Raw genomic sequence first — 19,273 nt, 5'->3', positions numbered from 1 at the left:
GATGTTAAGTCCCATAGCGCTCAGTGCCATTCGAACCATTTTTTGTCATGAAGCAGCGTCTGTGATGCAATGGTTCCTCGACAATACTGTTCCTGACATGGACTGACCTACTCATAATCCCATCCTGAACCCTATAGAACACCTCTGGGAAGAGTTATACCGTCAACTACCCTCCAGAAGACAGTGTCTCATATCACTATGTTCCCTGCTTTCGGTTCACGAGAAAGAATGGGCTACCAAAATGGTTCAAATGGCCATGAGCACTATGGGACTCAACTTCTGTGGTCATTAGTCCCCTAGAACTTAGAACTAGTTAAACCTAAGTAACCTTAGGACATCACACACATCCATGCCCGAGGCAGGATTCGAACCCGCGTCCGTAGCGGTCACGCAGTTCCAGACTGCAGCGCCTAGAACCGCACGGCCACTAGCGCCGAATGGGCTACCATTCCTCCACACTCAATTTATCACCTCATTGAAAGTGTCCGAGGCAGAGTTGAAGGCATCATAAATGCGAAGGGTGGACACACCCCACATAAATGTTCCTGGTTCGGATACTTATTATTGGAGAATGTAGGTGCCTAAAACTGCGCTGGTCGTAGCAAGTCAGTCACAATACTTTCCAAGGCCCCTACGTGTTTGAAACGTTACCTCCCTCTGCGTATAAGTTTGGTGTGCCACTTCCGTAGACTGAGTATTTGAATTTTACGGCAGTGTAAGTTTAAGAGAAAAACTCCACGATGTGTAGGCTGTTCGCTAGAAAGCAACGAAAACCACACGGATTTCTAGAGCAGATACTTACCAAAATAAGACTAGCCACAGGAGTCAGTGTCATTCATGACAAGGCAAAGTGACAATGTATTAGCGTAAGACAAAGATGGTAAGACCAGTTATAAATTGTTCACTCTAATAGATAATATAAATGAAAATGGATCAGATACAGATGGAAAAAGAAAGTAATTGTTTATTTTTTCGAAAGTAATTGCTCTAATTGTTAATACATTTATCCTGTGTGAGACAGAACGGTCAATGCCCTCATGGAAAAACGCATGGGGCTACTTGTGGAACCATGACTGTATCCAGACAACTCGAAGGCCCTGATGTCTGGTCTCTCTCTCTCTCTCCCCCCCCCCCCCCCCTATCTCTCTCTTTTTTCTATATTTTTTAATTGCCCCTTGTATATCAGAAGTTTCGGGAGACATATAGATTTTAATGAAGTAAAAACGAAACATTTTTTTTTCATTTACTGCTCTGAGGTCTCTTAACATACCTGAAAACTATGTGGAAACGCTTAGTTCAGTGTTTCATGGCAGACTTAATATTTCTCCGAGGGTCTTTTTTTTGTTTGTTAATCTGATGTCATATGAAGTCACTGATTTCAATAGTGAGTACTTTGCTTTACTAGCCAGATATATAAACGCGATGAAAAAACACTTGTACAGATTTTACTTTCTTCATATAGTATTCTGACAAGCAGAGTAGATGAATTCAATAGTAGAAGTGAATCACAACAAATATTCGCAATATCCCCCAAATGTTACGGTACATCCCTGTATTTCGAACATGAAACTGACATATAAGTTACGAACGTGTAATCCTGAAGTTGATTCTCATCGCTATTCGCTGTCGCATACAATAAGGACTCTCAGTCACCCCACATATAGAAAAAGGCTGAAGTCGCACAAAGAACTAAACAAATTTGTCATCCATTGTACTGAGTACGTTAACAGATAGCTAGATGTCCGAGTGATATTAAGTAAAGAGCAGTATTTGTAGTTTATGTTCACTGTAGTTTTCTCCAGAGAGGAATTTCAGGGTAAGGAATTCAACCATATGTCAACTGACACTATGAAAGTATATGCCATCCTCCACAATAGTTCGTTGCAGCTCATTTTTCGCAGATCCTTAACATGATGCCCACTGTAATTATCTGCGCAGAGATGCGGGTGATTTCTTCCACATTAAATAATTTTGCACTTATCGAGCGCGATTTCTGTTCACTGTGTATGTACGACTTCGGCCAAAATATCAGGTAAAGGCAAATTTCCTTCACAAAGATAGCTCTATTAATTTGCAAAATATAATAGTGCTAGAAATGCCTGAAAGGTATTTTTTTATTTTGTTCCAGCATCCCAACGAACACAACAGCGTCCTATCGTTGATGATAACGGTCAATTTTTTGATGACTTCCCAGGTTACCGCTCCACAGATGACGTTTCGAAGAGAGTATCCTCATGATGACACCAATCGATGACCCGGTACTTACTTTCATTCAAAAGGGCCATGTATAAAAAGTGCCGTGTCATGTATTGTGAGAAAGTTTACCCAAGATCACAGAGAAGGCGCTGAGATATTCTTGCCTGCCGAAAAGACCGAGTAGTTCTAGGCGCTTTAGTCCGGAACCGCGCTGCTGCTACGATCGCAGGTTCGAATCCTGCCTCGGGCATGGATCTGTGTGATGCCCTTAGGATAGTTAGGGTTAAGTAGTTCTACGTCTAGGGGACTGATGACCTCAGATGTTAAGTCCCAGGGTGCTCAGAGCCATTTGAGCCATTTTTGAGATATTCTTCCCAGTTCCTATATAGTATGACTACATCCAGTATCAAGTATTAACGAAAACGCATTTGTCTATTTTGGAGATTCGTCGGAATCAGAGCCAATAGTTGGAACTCAACGAGTTTGTCCCAAAATTAAGGACACTATCCGACGTCTTCTAATACCTTAGCCATGTATGCCAATGACGAAATAAATTACATACACGTCTGTAGCATCGTATCGCACACCCTTTGGCATTGACGACAGGCGCAAGTGGTCGTAATGTAGACCTACATCAACAAGGTATTCCAGAAATGTTGCGACAAATTTCAAGGACTTCAAAATTTGCCGTGAGGAACCAGTCGAGGATAATAATCCGTGTCCGGCAACGTCATCAGCGCAACAGAGCATCCCATTCATAGGAGAGAAGGTCAAGGGCTTCCTACGCAGCGGATAGCTCATCCTTCTCCACTGGCGATCGTGGCAGTCCGTCGCGATCACTGAATAACAAACAATATAGTGCGACGTTCCGCCTACAGCCCGTCAGCTACATATGCCGCCGAAGGGGTGGCTTAGTGGCAGTCTCTGACGCCTGTGATCTTCGAGGATCTGTAGCGTCATCGGATGAAGTTTGTCGGCACGGGTTCCAGTCCTAGATTTGGTCCTCAAGACAGCCTTTACAAGCTCTCGAAGTTCTTCGCAACATTTCTGGAACACCCTGTATATCTGTATTCAGAAAACCACTGTTAAGTTCATGGCTGTGGGTATGTCCACTGTTCACTGTACTAATTACTTAGAGATAAAACTGCCCCCCTTTTTAGCGGAGGCTTTAGTTTCAAATTATGATGAGGCATTTAGTTTGTGGCAGGCAATGTCGGATTATAGGAACTGGTCACGGTGCGAATGCGTTGGCAAAATGCGATAAGGTTAACAAGAAGCTGAAAAATCCCAGTGCCTGTCAGTCACAGAAACTATTACGTTGCCTTAAGTTCTTACTTCTCATTATTATTTCTCTTTCAAAAATTTCTGTAGAAACCAGACGACGGATTAGCACAGGGCAATTGCTTCGGGGTTCTTTTGCCCATTGTTTCCGTTCAACCTTGGTCAAGAAAATTTTGGTTTACAAACTATACATTGACAACATATTAATTCTTTTTAGGGGCCACACTTCTGAAAAGCAGGAACTTGCCGATACATAGATGACTGGTCTAATATTAATTACTTAGATCTCCAATTAGTGGTGATTAATAGTCAAGGAATTTTTTTATGTCTACGGAAAGCAGCCACTAGCGATTCAATCATACAAGCTTCATCCTACCATGCAAGGCATTATAAACTGAGTTTTTTCAGCTTCATAATTAATCTCAGCCTTGGTCTGCCTATCAAACAAGAGATAGGACGAGGGGCTAGGTCAGATGAGTCAGGTGTGACAGCGTGGATGGTCTCCCCGACGGTTGCAAATAGTGGAGCTGCGCTGAAAGGCCTTCTTATGACCTCAGTGCCCAGCGACTAACTATTTCTGTCGACAGCAGATGCTCCATACACTTCGCATAAGCGTTTGTGAATATTCCTGCAGCTTCTTTCTCTGCAGTGAGAAATTCAATAATGGCACGTTGATAGTAACGTAAATCACCTATAGACGCCTTTCTGAAACTGTCCTGCAGCTACGCTCTCGGTCGGAAGTGACGGAAACTTGTCGCGTTCACTCAGGAGACTTCAAATAATACATACCTAACGTTTCGCATTTGTGAGATTGTTTCGTATAAACAGGCAGAATACGGCTCTGCGGTCGGCAACCCCTATATAAAGCAAAAAGTGTCTGGCCCAGTTCTTAGATCGGTTATTGCTGCTAAAGTGGAAGGTTATCAAAATTCAAATCTCCGACATCGCTGCGGTCGGAAAAAATATCCTGCAAGAAAGGGACCAACGACGATTGAAGACAATCGTTCAACGTGGCAGAGGTACATCCTTTCCGCAAATTTCAACTGATTTCAGTGCTGGGCCCTCAACAAGTGTCAGCGTGCGATACACTGACTGAAACATCATCGATATGGGTTTTCGGAGGCGAAGGCCTAATCGTGTACCCTTGATGTTTGCACGGCACAAAGCTTTAGGCCTCGCCTGGGCCCGTCAACATCGACATTGCACTATTGATGACTTTAAACATGTTGCCTGGTCGGATGAGTCTCGTGTTGAATTCTATCGAGCGGATTTACGTTTACGGGTGTGGAAACAACGTAATGAATCCATGGACCCTGCATATCAGCAGGGGACTGATCAAGCGGGGGGTGCTTCTGCACAGATGTGGGGCGTATGCAGTTGGAATGACAGGGAATCCCTGATACGTCTAGATACAAGTCTGACAGGTGACACGTGCGTAAGCATCCTGTGTGATCACCTGCATCAGTTAATGTCCATTGAACATTCCAACGAACTTCGGCAATTTCAGCAGAAGACTGCGACAGTTTACACGATAATAATTGCTGCAGAGTGGCTCCAGGAACACTCTTACGAGTTTGAAGACTTCCGCCGGCCACTAAACTCCCCAGATATTAACATTCCTTCCAACGTTTTGTTCAGAATAAATCTCCTTTCCGTCGTACTCTTAAGGATTTATGGACAGCCCTGCAGGATCAATAGTGTCAGTTTCTTTTAGGACTACTTCAGACGTTAGTCGAGTTTATGCCACGTCGTGTTGCCGCACTTCTGCATCCTCGCGGGGCCCTACATGACGTTAGGAAGGTATACCTGTGCCTTTGACTCGTCAGTATATAATATATGAGGAGTTTACAGATTACAGATACACAAAGCAGCGATGAATACGTTGGACCACTGGGAAGAATTATGAAACCAGGCTTCAAGAACACTGCCAATAAAGAAAGGGAGATAAAGCAATACTTTCCAATTGCAGAACATCTGTTGGCGTCTGGCCATTGCCCGCCTACTATCAATAATGTGCAAGTTTTGCTAAAATTATTCTGTTCTGTTGTGGCAGGGTGGTACAGCAACCAGTTTCGCATTATTTCAGGATAAAAATTTTGCATTTCTTCCATAAGGGACGTAAACTTAATTTACATGAAGAATTTGAGATCGTTATACTCACTTTTTTGGTGCTGATGGGCTTCACAGTGCCCAGATAATCATCAAAAATCGATCTTTATTGGGTGTAATGATGGTCATTTTCTAAGAAATTTAATTTCGCTGCTGCGAAGTATGCTGGTATCTCTTTTATTTTATATGTCATACCCTTATCCTTAACTCATGTTTTAATTCTTGTTTTTCTATAGTGATGACGACTTTTTTCTAACGTGTAATTACCTAATCGGATAGATATCAGTCAACTTTAAACTTAGTTTTGGGTGTGTCACTTTAGATATAACGTAAATTTTCATTTATATGGCTATTTCATCTTCTGTGTGTGAATTCGGCCCTCGTTATGGATAAGATAGAGACTATGAACGCCGTTTCTCAGATTCTACTCTAGTACTTGCTCTCGGGGCCCGAATACCATACTTTCACAGTCTATGTTTGTTATTTGGGGGCTCATAGATATTGTGATCCAACTGCATGATGTTCTGCAATGCACCTGTTCCTAATGTGTGCGGCGTCCTTTAAGCATGGTAACGAATAAGGGACCTACTTGACAGCCGTTAGAGATTTTCAGCTTTTTGTCATCCTAATCGTATTTTGCCGATGTATTTGCATCGTGTAATCATTTTAAAGGACGTTGCGCAAAGTGACCAGTTTCTGAAATCTAAAGATGCCTACCACAGGCGAAATGCGTCAACGAAACTTGAAAACTAGACTGTGTGTTTATCTAAAATCATACTTTGTTTGCTGTATTAACTTAAATTCCTCTATTCTCGCTGCAGATAATCTAATCTGTCTTCACGAGCCCTACTGGAGCGATACATAAGAGACTGTAGTAGTTTCCTGGATTTATTGCTTAGTGTTCGTTGTAGAAACATTCTAAATAGGTTTCCACAAATCCTACATGGAAATAAAAGCATATGCGGTCTTTACAGACATCTAGAATACATAGACACTTAGATACAAGTAAATGATAAACATGATGATGTGGAACGTGCCAACTGAACAAACAAGGAACGCAATAGAGAAACTTACATGGCTACATGCAGGTCATTTACGGGTATTTCGAATATAAATAAGTAATTACTTATTTCCGAGTATTTCTCCATGATACACTCCTGGAAATGGAAAAATGAACACATTGACACCGGTGTGTCAGACCCACCATACTTGCTCGGGACACTGCGAGAAGGCTGTACAAGCAATGATCACACGCACGGCACAGCGGACACACCAGGGACCGCGGTGTTGGCCGTCGAATGGCGCTAGCTGCGCAGCATTTGTGCACCGCCGCCGTCAGTGTCAGCCAGTTTGCCGTGGCATACGGAGCTCCATCGCAGTCTTTAACACTGGTAGCATGCCGCGACAGCGTGGACGTGAACCGTATGAGCAGTTGACGGACTTTGAGCGAGGGCGTATAGTGGGCATGCGGGAGGCCGGGTGGACGTACCGCCGAATTGCTCAACACGTGGGGCGTGAGGTTTCCACAGTACATCGATGTTGTCGCCAGTGGTCGGCGGAAGGTCCACCTGCCCGTCGACCTGGGACCGGACCTCAGCGACGCACGGATGCACGCCAAGACCGTAGGATCCTACGCAGTGCCGTAGGGGGCCGCATCGCCACTTCCCAGCAAATTAGGGACACTGTTGCTCCTGGGGTATCGGCGAGGACCATTCGCAACCGTCTCCATGAAGCTGGGCTACGGTCCCGCACACCGTTAGGCCGTCTTCCGCTCACGCCCCAACATCGTGCAGCCCGCCTCCAGTGGTGTCGCGACAGGCGTGAATGGAGGGACGAATGGAGACGTGTCGTCTTCAGCGATGAGAGTCGCTTCTGCCTTGGTGCCAATGATGGTCATATACGTGTTTGGCGCCGTGCAGGTGAGCGCCACAATCAGGACTGCATACGACCGAGGCACACAGGGCCAACACCCGGCATCATGGTGTGGGGAGCCATCTCCTACACTGGCCGTACACCTCTGGTGATCATCGAGGGGACACTGAATAGTGCACGGTACATCCAAACCGTCAACGAACCCATCGTTCTACCATTCCCAGACCGGCAAGGGAACTTGCTGTTCCAACAGGACAATGCACGTCCGCATGTATCCCGTGCCACCCAACGTGCTCTAGAAGGTGTAAGTCAACTACCCTGGCCAGCAAGATCTCCGGATCTGTCCCCCATTGAGCCTGTTTGGGACTGGATGAAGTGTCGTCTCACGCGGTCTGCACGTCCAGCACGAACGCTGGTCCAACTGAGGCGCCAGGTGGAAATGGCATGGCAAGCCGTTCCACAGGACTACATCCAGCATCTCTACGATCGTCTCCATGGGAGAATAGCAGCCTGCATTGCTGCGAAAGGTGGATATACACTGTACTAGTGCCGACATTGTGCATGCTCTGTTGCCTGTGTCTATGTGCCTGTGGTTCTGTCAGTGTGATCATGTGATGTATCTGACCCCAGGAATGTGTCAATAAAGTTTCCCCTTCCTGGGACAATGAATTCACGGTGTTCTTATTTCAGTTTCCAGGAGTGTATAAGAGCAGTCGATAATGAGAAACGTCATTAATATACGTTTTACGACTGTACTGGGCATTACACACTTAAGTTAGAATAGTATGCCTCATGCCCCCACGTGCTATGGCACGAAAATATATATTTTGTTACACTCAGCTTAATTGAGTGGCCCAGAGATGTGGCTAGTGTTTGGCTACATTTTTCGTCATAGGGTGTCAGCTGAAACCTGTTGTGAACTCTGTTTTTAATCTGAAATAAATTTAACAACACAATGCAGGCAGCTACTGTGGTGGAATATAAAGTATTGAGTCACTCTCGTTGATTTATAATTTGAACAGGTAGTTTACTTTTTTTAATATTCTGAGTAAACACTTAAAGTGCAGTCTGAATTACTTTTAGGTAAGGGCGGCCGTTAAGAACTGATGCTACAACAGTTCACTATAAAATTCATTTGTTGCGATCACGACACTCGATAGTCGGTCCACAGTTCACCAAATATACTGTTGTCTGCTGTCCTAATTCACTATGTTGTGCTCCGCTTGATCGCTTTCGAACGTCACTACATACATATTTGTCCCGAAAGTGGCTACCAACCCACTGCTAGCTCCAGATGCACGGCAAGTCCGGGTTTTACAGTCGCTGAGAATCCACTATCGTCAGAGATGACCGCCCTGTGCACCCTCGAAACGACTGCTAACTCAAAATGAAGTTTAACAAAAATTACGAATATTCTAAAATTAAACACAAAAACATATATAATATATTGAAAATATGTAAATTTTCTGGGCGATAACAATTTAAAATCCAATTTTTTTCATCTGAAACCGCTTTTTCATCAATAATGGTCGTGTGGCGTGATACTGATTTTCCCGGATTTTAATGCTACACGTAAATAAACAAATAAAAATACATACTCAATTACTCATCTACCTATTTAAACTTTAGAGTGCTGCCACTAGTTTTGTATCTCTACATTTATTTATTAAGAAAACAAAGTTTCTCTCAGTCTAATCCCATATTCTGAACTCTCATTCAAAATGGTACACACTACGCTAAATCGGCTATGATTGCTCGATGCAGCTCTACTAGCCGCGTCTGTAGAAACTTTGTTCATATCGATCGGCCAAAGCACTGCCGAGATATTAGCTTTTGTACTTCCATAAATTTACAATTCTTTAGACGACAATAACTTTTAAACTAATATATATTTTTGTGGCACGTCTAGATAAATTAGCTTTAAATATTTTTCTGTCCATGAGTGCCAACTCACACCTCCGTGTCACTCTTAGTTTTGTTTTTATCAACTTTTCTCTGGCATATAAATTTCTCCAAGCGCGCAAACACCACCACATGCGCCGCTGCGGAGGGCCCGCTCGGGTTTTTCCAAGGCCGCGTAACGCTAGTCGCTCGCCATTTCCCCATAGAAACTGCCAGCCGTCTCTGCGGCGGGAAAGTGCCACTCTAATCTCACACCACAGCTTGTACGCTCACAATTACCTCCATTTGCTACTCCATAAACCCAGTGCATGGTGTCGCAAGTAGCGCCAAACACCAACTGCACCCTCAGAAACGAATTAATATAAAAAAGTAAAGTCTACATATGAACTTGAAATGAACAAGTCCCTATATTATCCTATGCGGCAGCACTTCCTACCCTAACGTAAGTAAACTTACGTTAAATACACTTGATATAAGTAACATAAGATAAAAGAATGTGGTCCAGCAACCTATCTTAAAGTCTTCTAAATATTGTCCTTTTTCTTCAGTTTTTTTATGTGGAGTGCCTCTGACTTGCATCAGCTCTGAAGCTTAGACCTCAGGCGCCGTTTCTCAAGTTCTCCTGCCAGTGAGCTAACCCGATTCTTCCAGGAACAAACAAAATTCACCGGATCAGTTTCCTATCAGCAAAGGTGTCTAGGTACCAACAACTGGTCGGATTTATGCCCACCATCCAGACTTGACACAGTTAAAACCAAATTTCAGGGCGATAACTGACACAAAAATACAGATGGTGGTGTTACTAAGAAATATATACTGGTTACAGACTTTCCTTTGATCGCAACAATTTGTTGTATTCAAGAACAGATATGGCCCAAATCGTTCCAAGTGTACAGTATTGAGATAAGGTTTCTCTAACCTAAGTGAAGCCTAGAAAATAAGTGACCAGAATAGTACTCAAATATTTATTATATGATGGGTTCCACCAACAATCCTGTTTATATGATGTGATTACGTGGGCTTTCCCGGCACAATAAGTCTTGAAAGTCTCTTCGAGTGGCCTATATAGGACGTCTATTTGCAACCTGGCGTGGGTTCCCAGAGGGACTCATCAGCAGAAGCTGCATTTTTCCTGAAGATGGCGACCAGTTGGATCGCCGAAATATCGAGTCAAGTTGATTTTAGGATCCTGCATCAAACCCGAAGAGACTTGCAACCCTGTTTATAGCTTTGACCCAAACAATAATCTAGCTGTTGCTCAGTAACCAAAGAATATGACAGCACAGCAAACTGAATGAAATCAAATATATAAAATAGCCCATGAGACAACATAATCCACAAATCAGCCTAAATCCACCTGAAACTGCATAATCCTAAATATATAAACAAAATAAAAAGAAATTATATATCACCCCAAATCTAAACATTTCTTGTATGAGTACAAGACCTTATTATATGTTTACAATTCAATTCCATATTCTCACCAGTTAATCTCATGCTGAACTCTCTCGACCCCCAACGCACCAAAAGAATTTGACGTGTGCCAGAATCACAATCATTATAAACAATTAAAAAAATGCCACTCAATGTCCCTCTCTCACATTCACATACTATCATGTACATACAAGTCATTATGAGAGAATTAGCTGTGTAAACCAGCTGTCTCACAGCTTCCAGCACCACTATATTTTTACCAAGATAAGTATGAAAACCACTAGGCCATCCTGAAAATTCTTAAAAGTGAAAACAATTGTAAATAGTACAAAGCAGTGAGTACCTTGGAAAGAAAAATGTAGCAACTATACACTTGATAAATTATCCTCTAACTGCTTCCCGCTCGGCCAGTGCAATAGGATATGACATGACCTTAATGCTTTCATGTGGCTTCACCCTGAGTGAATACTAAAAACCACTCACCTTCCCTTGTTTTTCAGAAAACTCATCTTTGTTTTTAATCAGTAATTGATACAATTATAATTCTGCGTTTTCATCCTCAGGTATCCCCTTTGTGCCCCCTAGATTAGTTCTTGCCTCTGTCTTAACCTATATCTCATCCACTAAGCATTGTGCTACATGAAAACTAGCCACCAATTCTTCATCATTGAGTGCATTTTTGAATTTAACCCTTTCTGTTCCCTCAACACTATTAAGTTCCACCATCTGGTCCTTACAATCTGCATATGCCTCAAATTTACTTAGGAAATCAATCCTCAACACCATATTCTTAGTTAAATTTGTGACCTCCAAAAATGAGTGGCTTAATACTTCACCTCCATGTTTACATCTAGAAATACCTCCTTCCTCACTGGTTCACTGAAAGTTCCTGTAGCATTTTTAACTCTCACTCCTGTGGCTAGAAATTCCACGGTTTCGCTGTTCTTAATATGATCATAAAGACTCCCTGCCACCCCAGTCACAGAACTTCCAGTATCCACCTAAACAGTTTCACAGACCCCTGCCACACCAACAGTTATTATCGGCTGCACCTTTTCAATAAATAATGTTTCAATTCTGTTTAAGCCGACAAGTCTTCTTCTATCTCGTGTTTGCAATCTTTACTCATGGTGCACACTTGCTCTTCACTAATACACTTCTGGAAATTGAAATAAGAACACCGTGAATTCATTGTCCCAGGAAGGGGAAACTTTATTGACACATTCCTGGGGTCAGATACATCACATGATCACACTGACAGAACCACAGGCACATAGACACAGGCAACAGAGCATGCACAATGTCGGCACTAGTACAGTGTATATTCACCTTTCGCAGCAATGCAGGCTGCTATTCTCCCATGGAGACGATCGTAGAGATGCTGGATGTAGTCCTGTGGAACGGCTTGCCATGCCATTTCCACCTGGCGCCTCAGTTGGACCAGCGTTTGTGCTGGACGTGCAGACCGCAAGAGACGACGCTTCATCCAGTCCCAAATATGCTCAATGGGGGACATACCCGGAGATCTTGCTGGCCAGGGTAGTTGATTTACACCTTCTAGAGCACGTTGGGTGGCACGGGATACATGCGGACGTGCATTGTCCTGTTGGAACAGCAAGTTCCCTTGCCGGTGTAGGAATGGTAGAACGATGGGTTCGATGACGGTTTAGATGTACCGTGCACTATTCAGTGTCCCCTCGATGATCACCAGAGGTGTACGGCCAGTGTAGGAGATGGCTCCCCACACCATGATGCCGGGTGTTGGCCCTGTGTGCCTCGGTCGTATGCAGTCCTGATTGTGGCGCTCACCTGCACGGTGCCAAACACGCATACGACCATCATTGGCACCAAGGCAGAAGCGACTCTCATCGCTGAAGACGACACGTCTCCATTCGTCCCTCCACTCACGCCTGTCGCGACACCACTGGAGGCGGGCTGCACGATGTTGGGGCGTGAGCGGAAGACAGCCTAACGGTGTGCGGGACCGTAGCCCAGCTTCATGGAGACGGTTGCGAATGGTCCTCGCCGATACCCCAGGAGCAACAGTGTCCCTAATTTGCTGGGAAGTGGCGGTGCGGTCCCCTACGGCACTGCGTACGATCCTATGGTCTTGGCGTGCATCCGTGCGTCGCTTCGGTCCGGTCCCAGGTCGACGGGCACGTGCACCTTCCACCGAGCACTGGCGACAACATCGATGTACTGTGGAGACCTCACGCCCCACGTGTTGAGCAATTCGGCGGTACGTCCACCCGGCCTCCCGCATGCCCACTATACGCCCTCGCTCAAAGTTCGTCTGCTGCACATACGGTTCATGTCCACGCTGTCGCGGCATGCTACCAGTGTTAAAGACTGCGATGGAGCTCCGTATGCCACGGCAAACTGGCTGACACTGACGGCGGCGGTGCACAAATGTTACGCAGCTAGCGCCATTCGACGGCCAACACCGCGGTTCCTGGTGTGTCCGCTGTGCCGTGCGTGTGATCATTGCTTGTACAAACCTCTCGCAGTGTCCGGAGCAAGTATGGTGGGTCTGACACACCGGTGTCAATGTGTTCTTTTTTCCATTTCCAAGAGTGTAGATTCAATATCCTTACCCCCTGAAAATAATAAATAAAAGACCTCTTTAATTCCAGAGATTCCTACACTCAGTCCCACTAGTTTTCTAGCAACTTTTTTTTTTCTTCCTCCCAGGTCTGTGGTAGAAATTGCTGGTGCAACTTTGCAAAATGAACGCAGTCATCAGCATCGTAATTACACTCATCTTTCAACATCCATTCAGTATATAGCTCCTCATGCAAGGTTCTTCGTTGTTCGTCATTATACCCTATGAAATTTTGGATTTCATCAACATCCTCACCAATTGTATCATTATTCACAGTATTATTATCACCTATACCACCTTTTCCCATCATAAATACACGTTCCTAATCAAATTATTTAACATCTCTATCCCTGTTAACTATCTCCTTGTAAGCATATTTGAACACCTCACCTCTTTACATAAATCGTTCATTAGCCTGGCATAATCACGCTTGCTAATCTCCCAGTCCTCAGGTGACTATTTCTGAAAATATTTTACCTTGGCTATCCATTCATCAAAATGAGCATCACTCTCAGCCTTATTCTCCCATGCTTCCTTGAAAAAATGTGTCTTCCCAGCTTCTTCACTCATAGTATTATCAACAGACATAAACTTACCTGACTCAACAAAATACTGCACAGTTTCAATCACAATATCAACACCTGCAGCTCCATTCTGCACATTAAACGTTTCACCCACAAATACTGCTCGTTAATTGGTTACAGGAACTAAAGCCTGCTCACTGGTAAATTCCCTATCATTACTGGAGTGTGTGCATCCACATACATTAACAACATTCTGCAGCCTTGTACCACATATCAACACCATTACCCATGACAACATCTGATACACGATCTACTGCCTCCTCACTATTTAATACATTCACACTGATGGAACACATAGCTTATTGTACATCTCCATGTTCAACAACATTTGAATCAGGCACTGTGGCCTCCACGTAATTTATACCTCTTACCACTGGTGAAAGTTCCACTGCGTTCAGCAGATTGCTATCTCTGCTGTAATTCAGATAAACTCCCTCAGCATCACACTACACATTTTCTCCCACAGGTTCCACAGCACAGCACAGCGTTCTTATTACTTAACATAAGTGCCAAGCCAGTACTATTTGAATCATTATCCCCCACATTTTGGTCCCTTTTATTTAACAAACCGGCAACATTTGTTTCTTCCTCATGATTCCTACATTTGCTATTATTTTTACTTCTAAAGGCCCTCCTCTTATCATACTGATTAAACCAGCCTCCAACCATTTTATTATTACCCATAATTGCCTCCATTCCACAAATCCTTTCTTCCCACACTTGCTTATTTTTAAATCATCAACAAACTCCTCTTAGTTTGCCTGTAATTTTTATTCTGTACTTTCTCTTCCCTTGTTCCACTTCTTTTGCTTTCATTAAAATACCTCCCATTACGTTTGAGGCGTAGAGTCTTATCAACGTTCCTCTCACTTGTTAGGACGATATCGTTATAGGCATGAGTCATCGACAGATGTCACCAGCTGACATGGACCTGAGTTACAGAGCTGCACGTAGTTGTACTAGTAGGCGGCAGAGGTCAGCAGTTGACGGACTGTGCTAGCAGTCGTAGTCGAAACAATGTTGTAAAGTTATGTCTGACTAATATTTAATGTATTTGCATAATTATAATTGTTTTATATATGTAGTAATTATCAGTGTGAGTGTTGTATGAGTGAAGAATAACAGAAGTAAATGAAAACTGTTTTGTTTATTCACGAAGTACCAGTTGAACTATACAAGGGATTTACTATAATTAAATGTGCAGTCAGTTTATGGTACTAATAAAACGTGAGTAGAACACAAATTAATTGGTAATTTCAGAGGGAGTAATTTTATATTTGGTACTTTTCTAAATTTATTTATATAGCAATTGGCACCGAAATAACTGTTTTAATATGATTGGTCATTGAAGTAAAGCGCGGGTTAGCGCGGGGTAACACTGCAACCTGATTTGCTGTTTGTGTTATCAGCCAATCAGAAAAATGCATGCTCGCGCCAAACTATGTTGGGCAGAAAGCCTTTGGTGTGATCTAGAGACGTCGGGGCTGAGGGTTCGAACTAGTAACAGGTCATTGAAAGCAGCTTCGACGAAATGTCTATAAAATCGCGGAAAGATGCTAATTACGAGTTTGCGAAGTTGTACAAAGTATATTTAAGTGAACGTTATAGTGAAAGTCGTGTGGAATTTCGGACGGAATATCAAAATTATAGCTTTTGACTGTTAGTTAAAACCGCGTGGCGTCTTGTGTGATCTAAGACTGGAACAGGTATTATGTGTAGAGCAGAGTGCACAACATTTGAGCGGGCATTTTCGTAACTAAACGATCCAGTGAACTCTATTAACTTCGGTGACGGGTGTAAATACCATAAACTGGCTACGTGTGTGGTTGTTGTGTGCGTGGCAAATTTACGTTGTGTACGCACTTAGTACGGACTTGGCAGTATTAACTGTGATCTTTATCGTAAAAATACACTTGAAAATTTACATTGGCAAGTTAAAACTTTTATTTCAGTAGCTGGCCACATCCCGTTTACCGGACAATTCTATGTATGTTGCGACCTGCAGTAGACAGTAGTGGTCTTGTATTTTCTACTACAGCTTTTAGCTACACAAATGAGCATTGCTGGACACTGGCAGGGTGGTAAAAAGAAACGTGCTGCGCCTCACTTTGCTGAAGAGTATTAGAAGATTATTTCTCCCACAATTCTTTTCCCATCACATGCTACTATTTCCTTCATGGTTTATTGTCCCAAATTGGATCCTGTTTGGAACAAATCTCTGTTTAAAGAATTTTCCCCCTGGGGTTCCCTTGCATTAATTTCTCCTCTCCCATTTCTCTGTTCTTGCATTGGCCTTTGATCATTCCTGTTTCCATTTCCCCATGCACCTCTCTGGTACCTCATATCATTAAATCTTTCCCTGTTATCCGTCCAACTTTCATTTTGAATTCTATCTCTGCTTTCGCTCCTGCTTAAATTATGGTAGTTATCAACGCAACTATCTTCCCTCTAATGGAGTGGGATTATTCCCTGAATTATTACCCCTTGGTTTGGCTTGTAGCACACTGCCTGACCCATCCTCTCAATAAAATCCAGGATATTTTCTACATAAGCTGTTAAACAATGTATCAGGTCCCACTGTACATTTGGGGTAACCTTCTCCTTAGAGTTGAATTCTCAGTCAAAATTCCAAACGGCCTATTCATATGTACCAACTTTCATCATTACTCCTGACAAAATTCTCTCATAGTGTGCCTACCTCCTTTGTAAACTGGCCTATTCAAAAAGTCATTCTGTAATCCGCATTGATTTGCTTGGCTCCAATACCTATTTAGAAACTTCTGTTCAAATAACTGTATGATTTAAATTGTTCACTACTTTTATTTGCCCCAGTCTGAGGAGAACCCTCCAAAAATCTTTTTACCATTTTGATTTTGCTGCTTTAAATCATACCATCGTAAAACAATCTTTGAATGCTGCCATAAAATCTGCAGCATGCTACTTGCTTTCCCCTGAAAAGTCTTACCACTGAGTACTTGTACCATAGACCACCCCCTACTTTCATTAGCCCTACATAATTCTATATTACCCTATCTACTGTTAACTTGTTCAATTTATGCATTTTCCTTTACAGCAACAGCAGCCAAATTTTCAACTTCCTTTCTTAGGTCGCTAGCTGTCACTGCCAGCTGACCTAACAATAGAGTTCTAATTTTATTACAACCAGCAACAGTCTTCTGATCCACATCAATGAGACCTTGCCTTGTCTCATCATTCCTTGTGTCACACAACTGCCTGCCTGAATCCATTCTACCCCTTAATTCAACAGCGACTGCACCAATTTTAGCATTCGAATTTCCATCTATCTCCTCAATTTTTTCTGATAAATCCCCCATTGATCATTTAATTCTGTGATTTTTGCCCCCAAAAAACTTTCCATATCCCCCATATCCGTTTTTAATTCAGTCTTGAAATCCCCCATATCAGTTTTTAATTCAGATCTGAATTCCCCCATTCGGATCATTAATGATCTAAGCATACCCACTACACTAGCTTCTGCTTCTTCTCCCTATCAGTGTGGGCTATGAGGCTGTCTCCCACGCCCTGTAGACTCAACATCACTAGCTGACTTCTTTATCATCATCTCGCTAAACCTGGGCCCCATAGCTAAACTGCCTGTGATACAGAGAAGTGAGAGAGTAATGCGTCTGCCACCAACACTTAGCTGTGTTGAGACTGCTGCTGCGAGACGACTGATGCCTGATTCGGTTGGCTGCCGTGCTATGAGGTTAGGTGCGATGCGGTTTGGCGTGGAGCGTCTTCCACGTTGACGGCGGAAGCGCGCACAGCTCCGGAGTGCGGCGCAAAAGTCGGCGCGACGACGTTTGGCGACCAGCGGGGTTTCACCTCCCGCTTTGGTGATCAACGTCGGACTCAGCGTACTGCTCGGCAAAAGGCAACACGTTTCTCCTAATCTTGTCCACTTTCAAACTCAATCCTGCACTGACTACCGAGCCTGTACAGTTAGGACAATCCAGACGAACTCCCATATTCCGAATGTATTGGGCACTACACATTCAAGTTTGAATAGTTTCGGTCGAGCCCCCACGTGCTATGGCATGAAAATATATATTTTGGATACACTCAGCTTAACTGAGTGTCCAAGAGATGTGGCCACTCTCAATATTCGGCTACATTTTTCGTCATAGGGTGCCTGCTCACACCTCTTTAAACTTTAAAATGCTGCCACTAGTTTTGTCTCTATAAATTTATTTATTACCAAAACACAGTTTCTCTCAGTCTAATCCCATATTCCGAACCCTCATTCAGAATGGTACACACTTTGCTAAATCGGCTATGATTGCTCGATGCAGCTCTACTATCCGCATCTGTGGACACTTTGTTCATATTAATCGGCCAAAGCATTTTCAATATGTTAGCTTTTGATCTTTCATAAATATACCGTAGCGGTCGCGCGGTTGCAGACTGTAGTGCCGAGAACCGCTCGGCCACCTTGGCCGGCATTTTTTAGACTACAGTAACGTCTAAACTATTACATAATTTTGTGGCCCGTCTACATAATTTAGCTTTACATATGTTTCTGTCCATGAGTGCCAACTCGCACCTCCGTGTCACTTTTCTCTGGCATATAAATTTCTCCAAGCGTGCAAACACGGCCATATGCGCCACTGCCTAGCGTCCGCTCGGGTTTTTCCAAGGCCGCTGCTCGCCATTTCCCCATAGCAACCGCCAGCCACGTGCTCTCCGACGGGAAACTGCCACTCTAATCTCACCCCACAGCTTGTACACTCACAGTCTGGAATTATACTTTACGTCTATGAAACATCTTACGTTCATCGGTAGATTTACAAACAGTTTTATAGCTCAGTATTTCACCCGTTCCTGTGCCAAAGTTAGACTGAGTAAAGGATATTGCAGATTATTAGTTTCCTTCTAGTGTTGAAAAATTGATATGGATTGTTGATAACAAATTACATAAATAAATAAATTTGCTATGAAGCTGTGGTTAATATTCGCAGTTGCTAATTATATGAGGGTGAACACCAGGAAATCTAGTTAGAACGAATTTATATGGAACGTAAGCATTCGGTTAAGTTCCAACGTAATTGGTCTTAGGCACCACCTATGGCCCACCTTCACGAAAAACACAGTTATACTTCAGCATCTACATTATACGATTTACTGTTAGGACTAACGAGTTAAAGAAACTGTTACAAGGCTCTTCTCTCATTTTGATGCAACTCAGCATTCATCCCTGCATTAAAATATTGGCCCAGTTCTTCTCCCTTATGAACTAGAGTGGAGTATACTTCAGATTTGAGATGACACAAGA

The sequence above is a fragment of the Schistocerca gregaria genome, chromosome X (genome assembly GCF_023897955.1).
Source record: "Schistocerca gregaria isolate iqSchGreg1 chromosome X, iqSchGreg1.2, whole genome shotgun sequence".
NCBI lineage: Eukaryota > Metazoa > Arthropoda > Insecta > Orthoptera > Acrididae > Schistocerca > Schistocerca gregaria.
The sequence above is the reverse complement of the archived record's forward strand: the minus strand, read 5'-3'. Positions refer to the sequence as shown.